Here is a 12,753-nt window from a genome sequence, read left to right as displayed (position 1 = left end):
AAAATCTTTCACATTATACAAAAAAAATGGGCTAACTTTACTGGTTAGATATATATATATATATCTTTTTTTAATTCATTGCATTTGAAAGACCGCTGCGCAAATACAGTGTTACATAAAATATTGCAACAACCACCATTTTATTCTCTAGGGCAGTGATGGCAAACCTTGGCACCCCAGATGTTTTGGAACTACAATTCATATGATGCTCATGCACTCTGCAGTGTAGTGGAGCATCATGGGAAATGTAGTTCCGAAACATCTGGAGGGCCAAGGTTCACCTTCACTGCTCTAGGGTGTCTACTAAAAAAATATATATATAATGTTTGGGGTTCTAAATAAATTTCTAGCAAAAAAAAAAATGATTTTAACCAACAAATGTCAGAAAAAGGTTTAGTGTTTAAGTGGTTAAACTTTTTTCACTTACACACACACACAGTCTATTCCAATGACAAATTGTTACTTCCTTTCTTTTGAGGGCTGTGACTTCAGAAGAGCAGAGAGAATTCTTTGCATAGAAAGAACCGTGAAACACTTTAATAGAAAGAATTGTGAAAAACTTTAGTAAAAATCGCGATAACGATTCTTGACGATTAATTGTGCAGCTCTAAAGCTCTCCCTGTCATAGATATCAGAAGACAGTCCGTCATCGAGCCTCGCAGCCTTCATCAATAACTACTTCTGATTCCTCCCCAATGCTAGTTACATCCTTTCCCAATAATGAAGAACCGTTCTTTCCTATAACACAAATGATTTTTGTCTTTTCTGTCATTCAGGTCTTTCTGGCAACCCATTGTACAACCAAGAAGATCGTGGCCATCAAGTCAGTTGTGAAGACTTCAGATCAACAGGATGACATTGAAACAGAGCTGAAGGTCATGAAGATGGCGGCAGGGTGTCCATTCCTCACCCAGCTTTACACCACTTTTCAGACCCGCGATTCTGCCTGTTTCGTTATGGAGTACATCTCTGGAGGGGATCTGTTTCATTTCACCAGAAACAATTCCCCTCTTCCAATTTCCGTCATAAGGTAAGTCTCATCACCACAATGATAATAGAATAGAAAGCAATCTTTATAAGATATGTCGTTTTACAATCCAGGCTTTTAGGAGTTTAGAATTACATTGGACTCCATTAGAATGTGTAGCTACATCAGTCCACCCAGATCTGACGTAGATACTTTAGAGTAATGTCACTCCGTCCCCCATAAATTGGGGACAACGCACCTCTCCCAAGCTTAGATACTCTATATTATCATAGTAGGGTTGGGGTCCAAAGTAGACTGTTCATACACATGCCATTCTGCAATCCCAGTTTCCCCAAAGCGGGCAGTGATTGCACCATGTGGGGAAGGAGATGGAGACAGTTCAGAGTCACCTAGTAACGTTATTTAAGAGGTTTCTGATGCCGGGAGGCGGAGCGGGGTTTCTGACCATGTGACCGCCATGATTGGCTGTCACAGTGGTCACATGGTCAGAGAGCTCCTAATCGCATGTAGCGGTTGGGAGCTTTCCTTTAGCCACCGGTAACTGTGCCAGGAGTGCATTCTCAGGACAGCTCTGTTTACATTCTGGTACCCATATATGCGGCCTCTCAGCGTTAAGACCCACCCACCTAGAGGCCACATATATGCATACCACCAGCATGAAGGGGCTAACACTTCTGGACCAGTGATGTACCGGTACCTCATTACCCTGGTACTGTTTTTTAGAGGTGGCGGCCTGGATCCTACCAATGGGTTCTTCAAGGAGACTCCAGAATCTGGGATCTGATAAAACCAGAAATGGTGAGCAGGTGCCATACCCAGAACTCTGACCGTACGGTCACCTAAATAACCTCAAAGGTGTGACCGGTAATGGGATAGAGCCAGGTACTCCCTCCCCCTGCCCATGGATAATGTTTCTACTTAAGTCTAATGACTGTAAAATGTAATTCCTTCATAATCGAATTTTTTTCTCTTTTATAGATTTATTGCGGCGGAAATATCCTGTGGATTGAAGTTCCTTCACAAGCGTGGCATCGTCCATAGAGACATCAAGTTAGGCAACATCCTAATGGACAACAAAGGTCATGTCCGTATTGCAGACTATGGATTGGCAGTAATGGATCTGTTCGGTGATACGAAGGTGACGGGTGTAGCCGGAACAATGGGATACATGGCGCCAGAAGTAAGTCACGCTCTGTTTACCCATCATTAGACCTCATCTATTCAGTAGATCACAATCCAATCACTATCCCTCTTTTACTTGTAATATGAAAATTTTAGACTGCATACAGAACACTGCAATGTAAATCACCTGATTGGTAATCATTAAGCTCTTAAAATCTTTTTAATAATTTGTTAACCACTTGCGACCGCCGCACGAACATATACGTCGACACAATGACACAGTCAGGCAAATGGGCGTACAAGTACGTCCCTTTAAATTTGCCGCTGTGTGGTCACGCGCAAGCTCTGTGATCGTGCCCGCGGGACCCGCGAACTCGATGCGATATTTTTTTTTACCAAAAATATGTAGAAGAATACATATCGGCCTAAACTGAGGAAAAAATTTGGTTTTTTATATATTTTTTGGGGATATTTATTATAGCAAAAAGTAAAAAATATTGCTTTTTTTTTCAAAATTTTTGCTCTTTTTCTGTTTATAGCGCAAAAAATAAAAACCGCAGAGGTGATCAAATACCACCAAAAGAAAGCTCTATTTGTGGGGAAAAAAGGACTTCAATTTTGTTTGGGAGCCACGTCGCACAACAGTCAGTTAAAGTGACGCAGTGCCGAATCGCAAAAAGGGCTCTGGTCTTTGGCCAGCCAAATGGTCCAGGGCTTAAGTGGTTAATATATGTCCATTAGGGTGCAGGCATTGCGTATGCCGGCTCTGCCTCCTGGTTTAGCTGTTGGGCACAGTGGTTGTTCTTTGCCATTTCTCTTGCTTAAAGCAAGCCTAGCTACAATATCTATAATAATGGACATATGAAATAGTAAACATATAAAAATTTAAAAAGCTACATCAAGGTTAATGTTGCAATGATTTCTACTGGAGAGCAGATATCACTACCTGCTCTCTTTTTCTCTTTATGGCCCATTCATTAAATGCATGCCACTGTGTAGAGCCTGTGGTATCCTATGAAGTTCTATATACTTAGCATAACAAAGAGAACTCTCATTTGATTAGGGTGAGTCACATGACTAGGCTCTCGCTCAAGTTTTTTTTTTATGTTTACACCAATTCCCTGTAATAGCACTCAAAGTCCCAATTCCACCGCTGTGCTTTATAAATGTAATTATTATTAAAATAGCACTATTGCCACAGTAAGGACATACTGATGCTTTGTAAATGCCTCCCTTAGAATACACGTTCAATGAATACATATTATTATTTCCCCTATAAAAGGATGGTAAGTTTGTAGGAACTAAGTAACTGATTTCTTTTCTCTGATTGGCAGGTTATCAATGGCGACTTCTACCAGTTTGAACCCGACTGGTTTTCACTGGGTGTTGTCATATACGAGATGGCTACCGGCACTGTACCATTCTGTGCCCATAACACGCAGGTATACTGGACGGCTGTGAATTACGAAGATCCTGTTTACCCCGCGGACATGGATCCACACCTGAAGGACTTCATAGACGGAGTAAGTACAAGACATTTTCTAATTTTGAAGAGGCATAGGGAAGGTTTCTAGGCCTACTACTGCTGTTTTAGGGGTATAATGTAGAAGTGTTGCAAATTCTGGTTGTCAGCTGGATTGTTGGGTAGTTTGGCTTCTTCATCCCATGGTGAAGATCCAATGGGAATACTTCACCCTGGGGCTGAGGGCTCAGAAGATGATGCCACATGGGGTCAATCACTGATGTGCACATTGTATGAGGTTATTAAAGCAGAACTCTCCCCCCCCATGTATTATTGTTTTGAATATAGTGGGGAGGATTAGATCACCTGCCGTCATTTTAATCTTGTCTGTGTCCCTGTTGTGGACATTTTGTTTCATATCCTGTCCTGGGGACATGGAAATCTCAGCAAGGGGGGACACAGAAAGCAACCACAACCTAACAGAGAGGTTCTAATACCTTTCCAACTCCATTCATCAAACTGCTTTTATCGCCCTGTGCTGATAAATTATGTTAATTAGAAGAAAAAAAGATCTTTAAAATTATCCAATCTCCTCCTTTTGCTTGTGGCTGTAATTCTACTTTAAGTATCACCGCCAATCTAAAGAGCTCAGGCAGTTAGAAGTGATCTAATGGCGGCACATCATAATGTGTACTCATTTGTTGTGCTGGAATATAATATGAATTCCATCCATGTCAGTAGACATGCAGCACCTGTATTTGGCTATATATATGTCTTCACATACTATGATCCTCCAATGGGTGAAAGGACCGCCCAGGAGGAGACGCAGTGTAATCAAAGTTTTTTTTTTTTCTTTTCTAAAAAGTGCAAAATTAACTCAAAATAACCTTATTTCTCTTTTATAGCTGCTATGCAAATGTCCGGACAAGAGGCTCGGAGTCGGCAGAGACATAAGACGGCATTCATTCATGAGGCTTATTGATTGGAAGTCGCTGGAACAAGGGAAAGGACAGCCCCCTTTCTCAGTATGCCAGGTAAGTACACAAATCTTTATAGGATGAGGATTCAAAAAGAAGATTGTTACACACTATAAGGAGCATTGCTGTGTCCTTACAGCTAATGTAGGGGGGTACAGACATATCCCAGCCTGTAGGAAAACCTCACAGATTAATCAGTCAATATTTCATTCTCTACAGGAGAAGTAAATAAGATTGAAACTTTCTATGCATCAGACACAATGGGGATGATTTACTAAAACTGGTGAGTGAAAAATCTGATGCAGCTGTGTATGGTAGCCAATCAGCTTCTAACTTTCCGCTTGTTCATTAAAGCTTTGACAAAAAAATGTCAGCTGATTGGTTACCATGCAGAGCTGCACCAGGTTTTGCACTCTCCAGTTTTAGTAAATAAACCCCAATGGTGCACAGCTGGGAGTGATAGTTGAAGTGAGAAGGTGCAATGGTTCATAATACAACGTCTGGGGTGTCTAGGACATTTGGCTTCGACCATCATGATGTGGTGGAAGGCATGGGACCAGACATGTTGTTTGCTTCTAGATTTGTATCCTATCTGCTCCTCCACTGCATGGAAAGAGGAAGAAGGTTCTAGGTTGTATTCAAGAAGTTGTTTGATGTTAAAGCCCAACTCAAAAAATAAATAAATTGCGCAGTAGGCAACCACCACTCCCAGCCCACCCTGCACTCTAATGCTTTATTGCTTGTAAACTCTAGGGGCAGAGAAAGAGGGACCTAGCCCTAAAACCTCTGCATCATCATGTACAATACAGGCCTATCAGTCCTACGTTGTATGTGAGGGGGTAAAAATGTGACCGTGGCTGGGAAAGCTTTAGCGAGGGTCTGTGAGGGATTGGTTGCATAGATGAAGGCTGTCCAAAGCAAGGAATAAATTATTAAGTCTTATTCCTCTACCCCTAGGCAAACCCCCCCCCCACACACACACACACACACACACACACACACACATACTGCAAGGGTAATTTATACTTGTTTCTGGAATTGGGCTTTAAGCAATATTCTGATATTTACTCAGGTCAGAGATCTATGAATACAGAATCTCATATTTGTTTTTTCATTTTGCAGCCCTTGGACATGGAAACAAACTGTCGACTTCCTCCATCAGCGATAGATGTAAAGGCTTTGGACATTCCAGGAAAGAAAATATACATTCCTGGATTCTTAAACATCCACTGGTTCTGAGGACGCCTGTCAACATATAGTGTGTAGTGTGTGTGGTGTGTAGTGTGTTGTGTGTTTTGTGTGTATTGTGTGTATTCTTTAGTGTTTAGTTGACAGTGTGTGCCAGCAAGGTGCCAGCCAGCAAGCCACCCACATCAGTGTACCAGCCAGCAAGCCACCAACATCAGGGTGCCAGCCAGCAAGCCCACCCACAGCAGGGTGCCAGCCAAAAAGCCTACCCACATCATGGTCCCAACCAGCAAGCCACCCACAGCAGGATGCCAACCGGCAAGCCCACCAACAGCAGGGTGCTGTCAGCTTATGTTACGCTATGGGGACGGAGCAGCCAGGCAACCGGGGAACACAGGTCCTAATTTGTGTGCATTGAGGGTCACTCACCCACTCCTGCACACCTGTCAAATTAGGGCTGTGTTTGTCCAGCCGCTGCGTCCCCTTAAAGGGGTGGATGGACATGATGATGAAGATTCCTCATATTTGGACAATAGTTCTTGATGTGACATAATACCCGGATTTGACCTATATACCGATATATTCATGAGAAATTTGGAGAGGACAGTTCATCTGTAAAGACATTGATATCATCTTCAGAAGATCCAGATGAACAAAGATTCAAAATCAAACAAAAAAACTGCACTGTACAGAGGAGCCACCCACAGCACAGTGCCAACCAGCAAGCCCACCAACAGCAGGGTGCTGTCAGCCTATGTTACGCTATGGGGACGGAGCAGCGGGGCAGCCGGGGAACACAGGTCCTAATTTGTGTGCATTCAGGGCCACTCACCCGCTCCTGCACACCTGTCAAATTAGGGCTGTGTTTGTCCAGCCGCTGCGTCCCCTTAAAGGGGTGGATGGACATGATGATGAAGATTCCTCATATTTGGACAATAGTTCTTGATGTGACATACTACCTGTATTGGACGTATAAACCGATATATTCATGAGAAATTTGGAGAGGACAGTTCATCTATAAAGACATTGATATCATCTTCAGAAGATCCAGATGAAGAAAGATTCCTCATTTTTGGACTTTACTTCTTGATATTCATCAAACAAGCAGTTTTAAACTGAAAACCATCAAAAGATATTGTGATGTCCACCCACAGATGTATAATCCAGGGAGCAATCCGATCGCCTTCGGGGGTCAGGAAGGAATTTTTTCCCTGTTGGAGCAAATTACACCATGCTTCATCAGGGTTTTTTTCGCCTTCCTCTACATCAACTGTGGGGTCTGGATAATCATACAAAAAAAAACAAACAAAAAAACTGCACTGTACAGAGGAGCCTTGACGAGGCAGTGCAGCTTCCACATACATTTGCAAATGTGTGCAATGTGACTGCCTGTATGGGGGATGCACGGAGCGCCTATACCCACCACCCTCACACGGGGTACGGATTCATACGCCTTGTGTGAACGAGGCCTTAGGACCGCACTTTACAGAGGAGCCTTGGTGAAGAAGTGCGGCTTTCCCATATGCAAATGTATGCAACTAAGACCTCTGTTTTTAATGCCAAGTGTTAGATTGTGCCTTTTTGATTTATTTGCAGGTTAGCTGGTAAGTGTGCTGGGAAATCTTTTGTTTTTATGCTGTGCAAAGCCCTTCCATGTGCACCTTACTTCAAAAGCTAGTTAAAAACTGCTGTAGCTGCCCTGCTTTGTACACTGTTTTTAGATACAACTTTAATAAAAACTACATTTGTAAAACAAAAACTTGGTTAGTTGTTCGGTTTTGTATACTGTTTTTAAATAAAGCTTTAATAAAAACTACAATTTATAAAAAAAAACTCTGGTAGTTGTCCTGTTTTGTATACTGTTTTTACACAAAACTTTAATAAAAACTGCAATTATAAAACAAAAAATCGTGGGGTAGTTGTCTTGTATTGTATACTGCTTTTGGATGAAACTTTAATACAAACTACAATTATATATAAAAAAAAAAAACTTGGGTAGTTGTCATTCTTGTAAAGACAGTCTTAATGCATTGTATCGATATTATACACATACAATTTTTCTGTTGTCAATAGACATCAAACAGATGACAAGAAAATAAATTCCCAGAGCACTATGGGTTATCTAAAGAGGCAGGCAGCACAGCAGACAAAGCCTGAATTTGTGAAGATTTGTGTGACTGAATCCTCAGAGGGGAGCCGTAGAAAGGAGGAGACACGGCTGTAAATGTAGGCCTGCTAAAAGGAGATGTTTCAATACACTGCATAGCAGGCCGCTGTTGTAGAAGCCTTTTCCTCAGAGGATGGACACCAAGCAAATAGAAGAAGGTCATTACTCTTTACTCTGTGGGCCATTCCACTCCTGAGGGCTCAGGAGGAGCTGGTAATACCAAGAGGATTATAGAGGTAAAAGGAGGATACTAAGGTCGAAAAATAAAGAACGAAAGCCAACGGAAACTGCCATAAAAATCAGAATAGATGGGGATGATCTGTGACCCTCAATGAAGTGCTCGTGAAGTGCTAACTGCGCAAGAAAAAAAGATGGGAGGCCGAAACAAAGAGGAATAGGCCAAGAAATAGACTGACTCACCAAGGAAATAAATGCGTCAATATCTCAATTTCCTCTGAAATATGCAAACAAGGAGAAGGATCATTCCTACACATCCAACAAAACCCATAGGTAGTGATGGTAACAACCGCCTCAGCTCAGACTCCATCCAGGCCTTGCCCACCCTGACATGTTTCGCCCTGTCCACTGGACTCAGCCTTGGAGGACCTCTATGACACAGCCCGGCTGGCAGGCGAAACAAGCTGGGGGGGGCATGGCCTGGATGGAGTCTGGTCTGAGGCTGCTCTGACCATCGCTACCTATAGATTTTGTTGGATGTGTGGCAACTAAAATGATCCTTCTTCTTGTTTGCATTCACTGAGCTAAGACAAGCCCAGTGGCGTCACTAGGTTTGGTGTCACCTGGTGTGTAAAATCATAGTGTCACTCCCCCCCCCCCTTATCAGACCAGCTCAGGGTTGGCGGTTCAGCTACTGTACATATATATATTATAGCTGTGTCCAGCACCCCCCCCCCGTTATCAGACCAGCTCAGTTACTATGTGTATATTATATCTAAAATAGATATGTCCAGCTGCACCCCCATTCCCCCCCCCCCATTTAGAAGACCAGCTCAGGTTGGGCAGCTCAGCTACTAAATATATATATATTATATATATATATATATATATATATATATATATATATATATATATACACTGTATATATTATAGCTGTGTCCAGCTGCACCCCCATCCTCCCCCCTTCCAACCCTCCCATTAGTAGACCAGCTTAGGGTGGGCAGCCCAGCTACTATATATACATATATATTATAGCTGTGTTCAGCAACACCCCCTTCCTGGGGCGCGCACGCCTGCCGCCGGCGACCCGCTCCCGCTGTGATTGGACCTGGTCTCCGTCGTTCCCAAGGCAGACAGAATGGCAGTTTGCCTATGTAAACCAAGCAGATCGCCGTTGTGTGACAGGAGAAGACAGAGATCCTGTGTTTCTGCTAAGCAGGAACACAGATCTGCGTCTTCTTACAGTACAAGCCCCTCCCCCACACAGTTAGCAAGCACTCCCTAGGAACAAATTTAACCCTTTGATCGCCCCTCATGTTAACCCCTTCCCTGCCAGTGTAATTAGTACAGTGACAGTGCATATTGTTTAGAACGGATCACTGTATTGGTGTCACAGGTCCCCAAAAAAGTGTCACTTAGAGTCTGATTTGTCCGCCTCAATATCGCAGTCATTATAAGAATATGTAAAAAATCTAATTTCTTCATCAGTTTAGGCCAATATGTATTCTGCTACATATTTTTGGTAATACAAATCTCAATAAATGTGTATTGATTGGTTTGCGCAAAAGTTATAATGTCTACAAACTATGGGATAGATTTATGGAATTTTTATTAATTGTTTTATTGATTTTTCTTTTTAGTAATGGTGGCGATCAGCGACTTATAGCGGTATAAGTTGCTGATTGCCGCCATTACTAAAAAGAAAAATCAATAAATCAATCAATAAAAATTGCATAAATATATCCCATAGTTTGTAGACATTATAACTTTTGCGCAAACCAATCACTACACATTTATTGGGATTTGTATTACCAAAAATATGTAGCAGAATACATATTGGCCTAAACTGATGAAGAAATTAGATTTTTTACATTTTTTTTTAATTGGATGTGTTTTATAGCAGAAAGTAAAAAAATAGTGTTTTTTTGTTTTGTTTATAGTGCAAAAAATAAAAAAACGCAGAGGTGATCAAATACCACCAAAAGAAAGTTCTATGTGTGGGAAAAAAGGACATCAATTTTATTTGGGTACAGCGTCGCACAACCATGCAATTGTCAGTTAAAATAACGCAGTGCTGTATCGCAAAAAATGGCCAGGTTATGAAGGGGGGGGGGAGTTTAAAACCTTCCGGAGCTGAAGAGGTTAATGTAGTTCAGGATTCTAGTGCTAAGAGATCATTCGTCATGCGCCCCATGTGAAGATGGTGGCAGCCGCGCCCTGTTTATAATAATTACAGCAGAGATGAAGCGAGCGCATTATAGCGACTGACGCCGTTCGCTGGGAATTCAGAGGCGGCGGGGAGATGAGATTGCGCAGCAGATGGGTGTTCAGATTTAATGATGAGAACAGCAGATGGCAAAAGACAACAGAAACGTTCTCTTTACGCCGGGTCACTCGCAGGCGAGCTCGTCACATCTCCGACTGCGCGTTCTCATTGTGAAATGTTATGTGTGCGCAGCGCCTACGGAATTATCCTGCGAGTGCAGCGCGCTCGCACCCCTCACAACTGTTGCATTGTGTCTTTTCTTCCCTTTCTGATTGTGATGAGAATCAGCCGGGATATGTTTGAATCTGAGGGGAAAAAAAAACACAACAAAATGACAAACTGCGCTATTTATAACTAGCTATGGAGGATTACATGGGGGGGGGGGGACCTCAGGATATCAAACTCCCCCAGAACCTGGACTTGCCAGCAACAGGGGAGCTAATAAAACCCACTCCTAGTATATTAAAGTGCTCCGGCTCTGTATCTCGGCGGTGCCATTTTTAAAGTGGAAGGCTGCAATAACAAGGCTGCAATGACACTGGAGCAAGGCTGCAATGACAAGGCTGCAATGACACTAGACAAGGCTGCAGATGGACACTGACAAGGCTGCATTGATGGGCATTTAAATTTAACGTTTTTTTCCTTAAAATTCCCTCCTAAACTAGGGTGCCGATAAATATGGTATATCTGTAACTTAGGGCGTGTTCGCGCCACAAAAACGCACTACAGATCTGTTCCGGGTGCGTTTCTGCACGCGTGTTCTTAATGCGTTTTTGCAAAAAGCAAAGATTTTTTCCTCTTGTGGGACTTTAAAAGGCAGGAGTCTTCAAGCAGTAACTAATTCAAAAATATAAATTTATTACAAAAAGTTAAAACATGACAATAATAAAAGAGATGGATGCAGGTAGAGTCGGATGTTAGCAAACAAGATGTGTATATAGATCTGATACAACAATACTAAAAAGGCACCACACACAGCTGTCCAAGCAATGGGCTGGATCAGAAAGCCCGACGCGTTTCAAGGTTGTAAGTGGTTAGACCTCTTCTTCAGGGGATAATGGTGAAATATGTATTTATATGAAAGTATTTTACAAAAATTACAGAGTAAGCGGACATAACTGTTACAGAGCAATTTTATGGTCGTATACATTAAACATGCAAAAAAACCTAGTTTAGCACATTTGAAATATTCTGACCGTATCACTTTTGAGCCAACATCAAGGTAGCATCCAGCTTCAGGAAAAATGGGAATGAACAGTTTGCCGCCAGAGATCGGATACACAGGCCAGAGCTTCACATCAGGGGACACACAGGACCAACACCAGGACTGAACAACAAGGGCGTCCCAGGGCCGATCCTAGGGTCACAGACGCCTGGGTGCAGAAATATTTCTGGCGCCCCCACAAAAGAGGAGTGGTCATCTTACCAACCCCTCCCCTTTACAAATGTTTAGAAGTCTTCGTTACCTTGGGATCCTCCCATGTTTTCTTAACAATAAAGAAAATACAGAAAGAGGAGTACACTAATGAGACCTGGAGGGGAGTCTCTCTGATGCACACACAGAGGGCTGTCTGTTAGAAAGAGCCCCTAGACATAATACGGTCAAAGACTGCAGATATGTTACAAGAGATGGTCAGAGACTGCAAACATGATACAAGAGATGGTCAGAGACTGCAGACATAATACAGGAGATGGTCAGAGACTGCAGACATGATACAAGAGATGGTAAGAGACTACAGACATGATACAAGAGATGGTCAGAGATTGCAGACATGATACAGGAGATGGTCAGAGACTGCAGACATAATACAGGAGATGGTCAGAGACTGCAGACATAATACAGGAGATGGTCAGAGACTGCAGACATGATACAAGAGACGGTCAGAGACTGCAGACATAATATAGGAGAAGGTCAGAGACTGTAGACATGATACAAGAGACAGCCAGAGACTGTAGACATGATACAGGAGATGGTCAGAGACTGCAGACATAATACAGGAGATGGTCAGAGACTGTAGACATGATACAAGAGACAGTCAGAGACTGTAGACATGATACAGGAGATGGTCAGAGACTGCAGACATAATACAGGAGAAGGTCATAGACTGTAGACATGATACAAGAGACAGTCAGAGACTGTAGACATGATACAGGAGATGGTCAGAGACTGCAGACATGATACAAGAGACGGTCAGAGACTGCAGACATAATATAGGAGAAGGTCAGAGACTGTAGACATGACACAAGAGACAGTCAGAGACTGTAGACATGATACAGGAGATGGTCAGAGACTGCAGACATAATACAGGAGATGGTCAGAGACTGTAGACATGATACAAGAGACAGTCAGAGACTGTAGACATGATACAGGAGATGGTCAGAGACTGCAGACATAATACAGGAGAA

Source organism: Aquarana catesbeiana, linkage group LG11 (genome assembly GCF_042186555.1).
Source record: "Aquarana catesbeiana isolate 2022-GZ linkage group LG11, ASM4218655v1, whole genome shotgun sequence".
NCBI classification, from domain to species: Eukaryota; Metazoa; Chordata; class Amphibia; order Anura; family Ranidae; genus Aquarana; species Aquarana catesbeiana.
The sequence above is the reverse complement of the archived record's forward strand: the minus strand, read 5'-3'. Positions refer to the sequence as shown.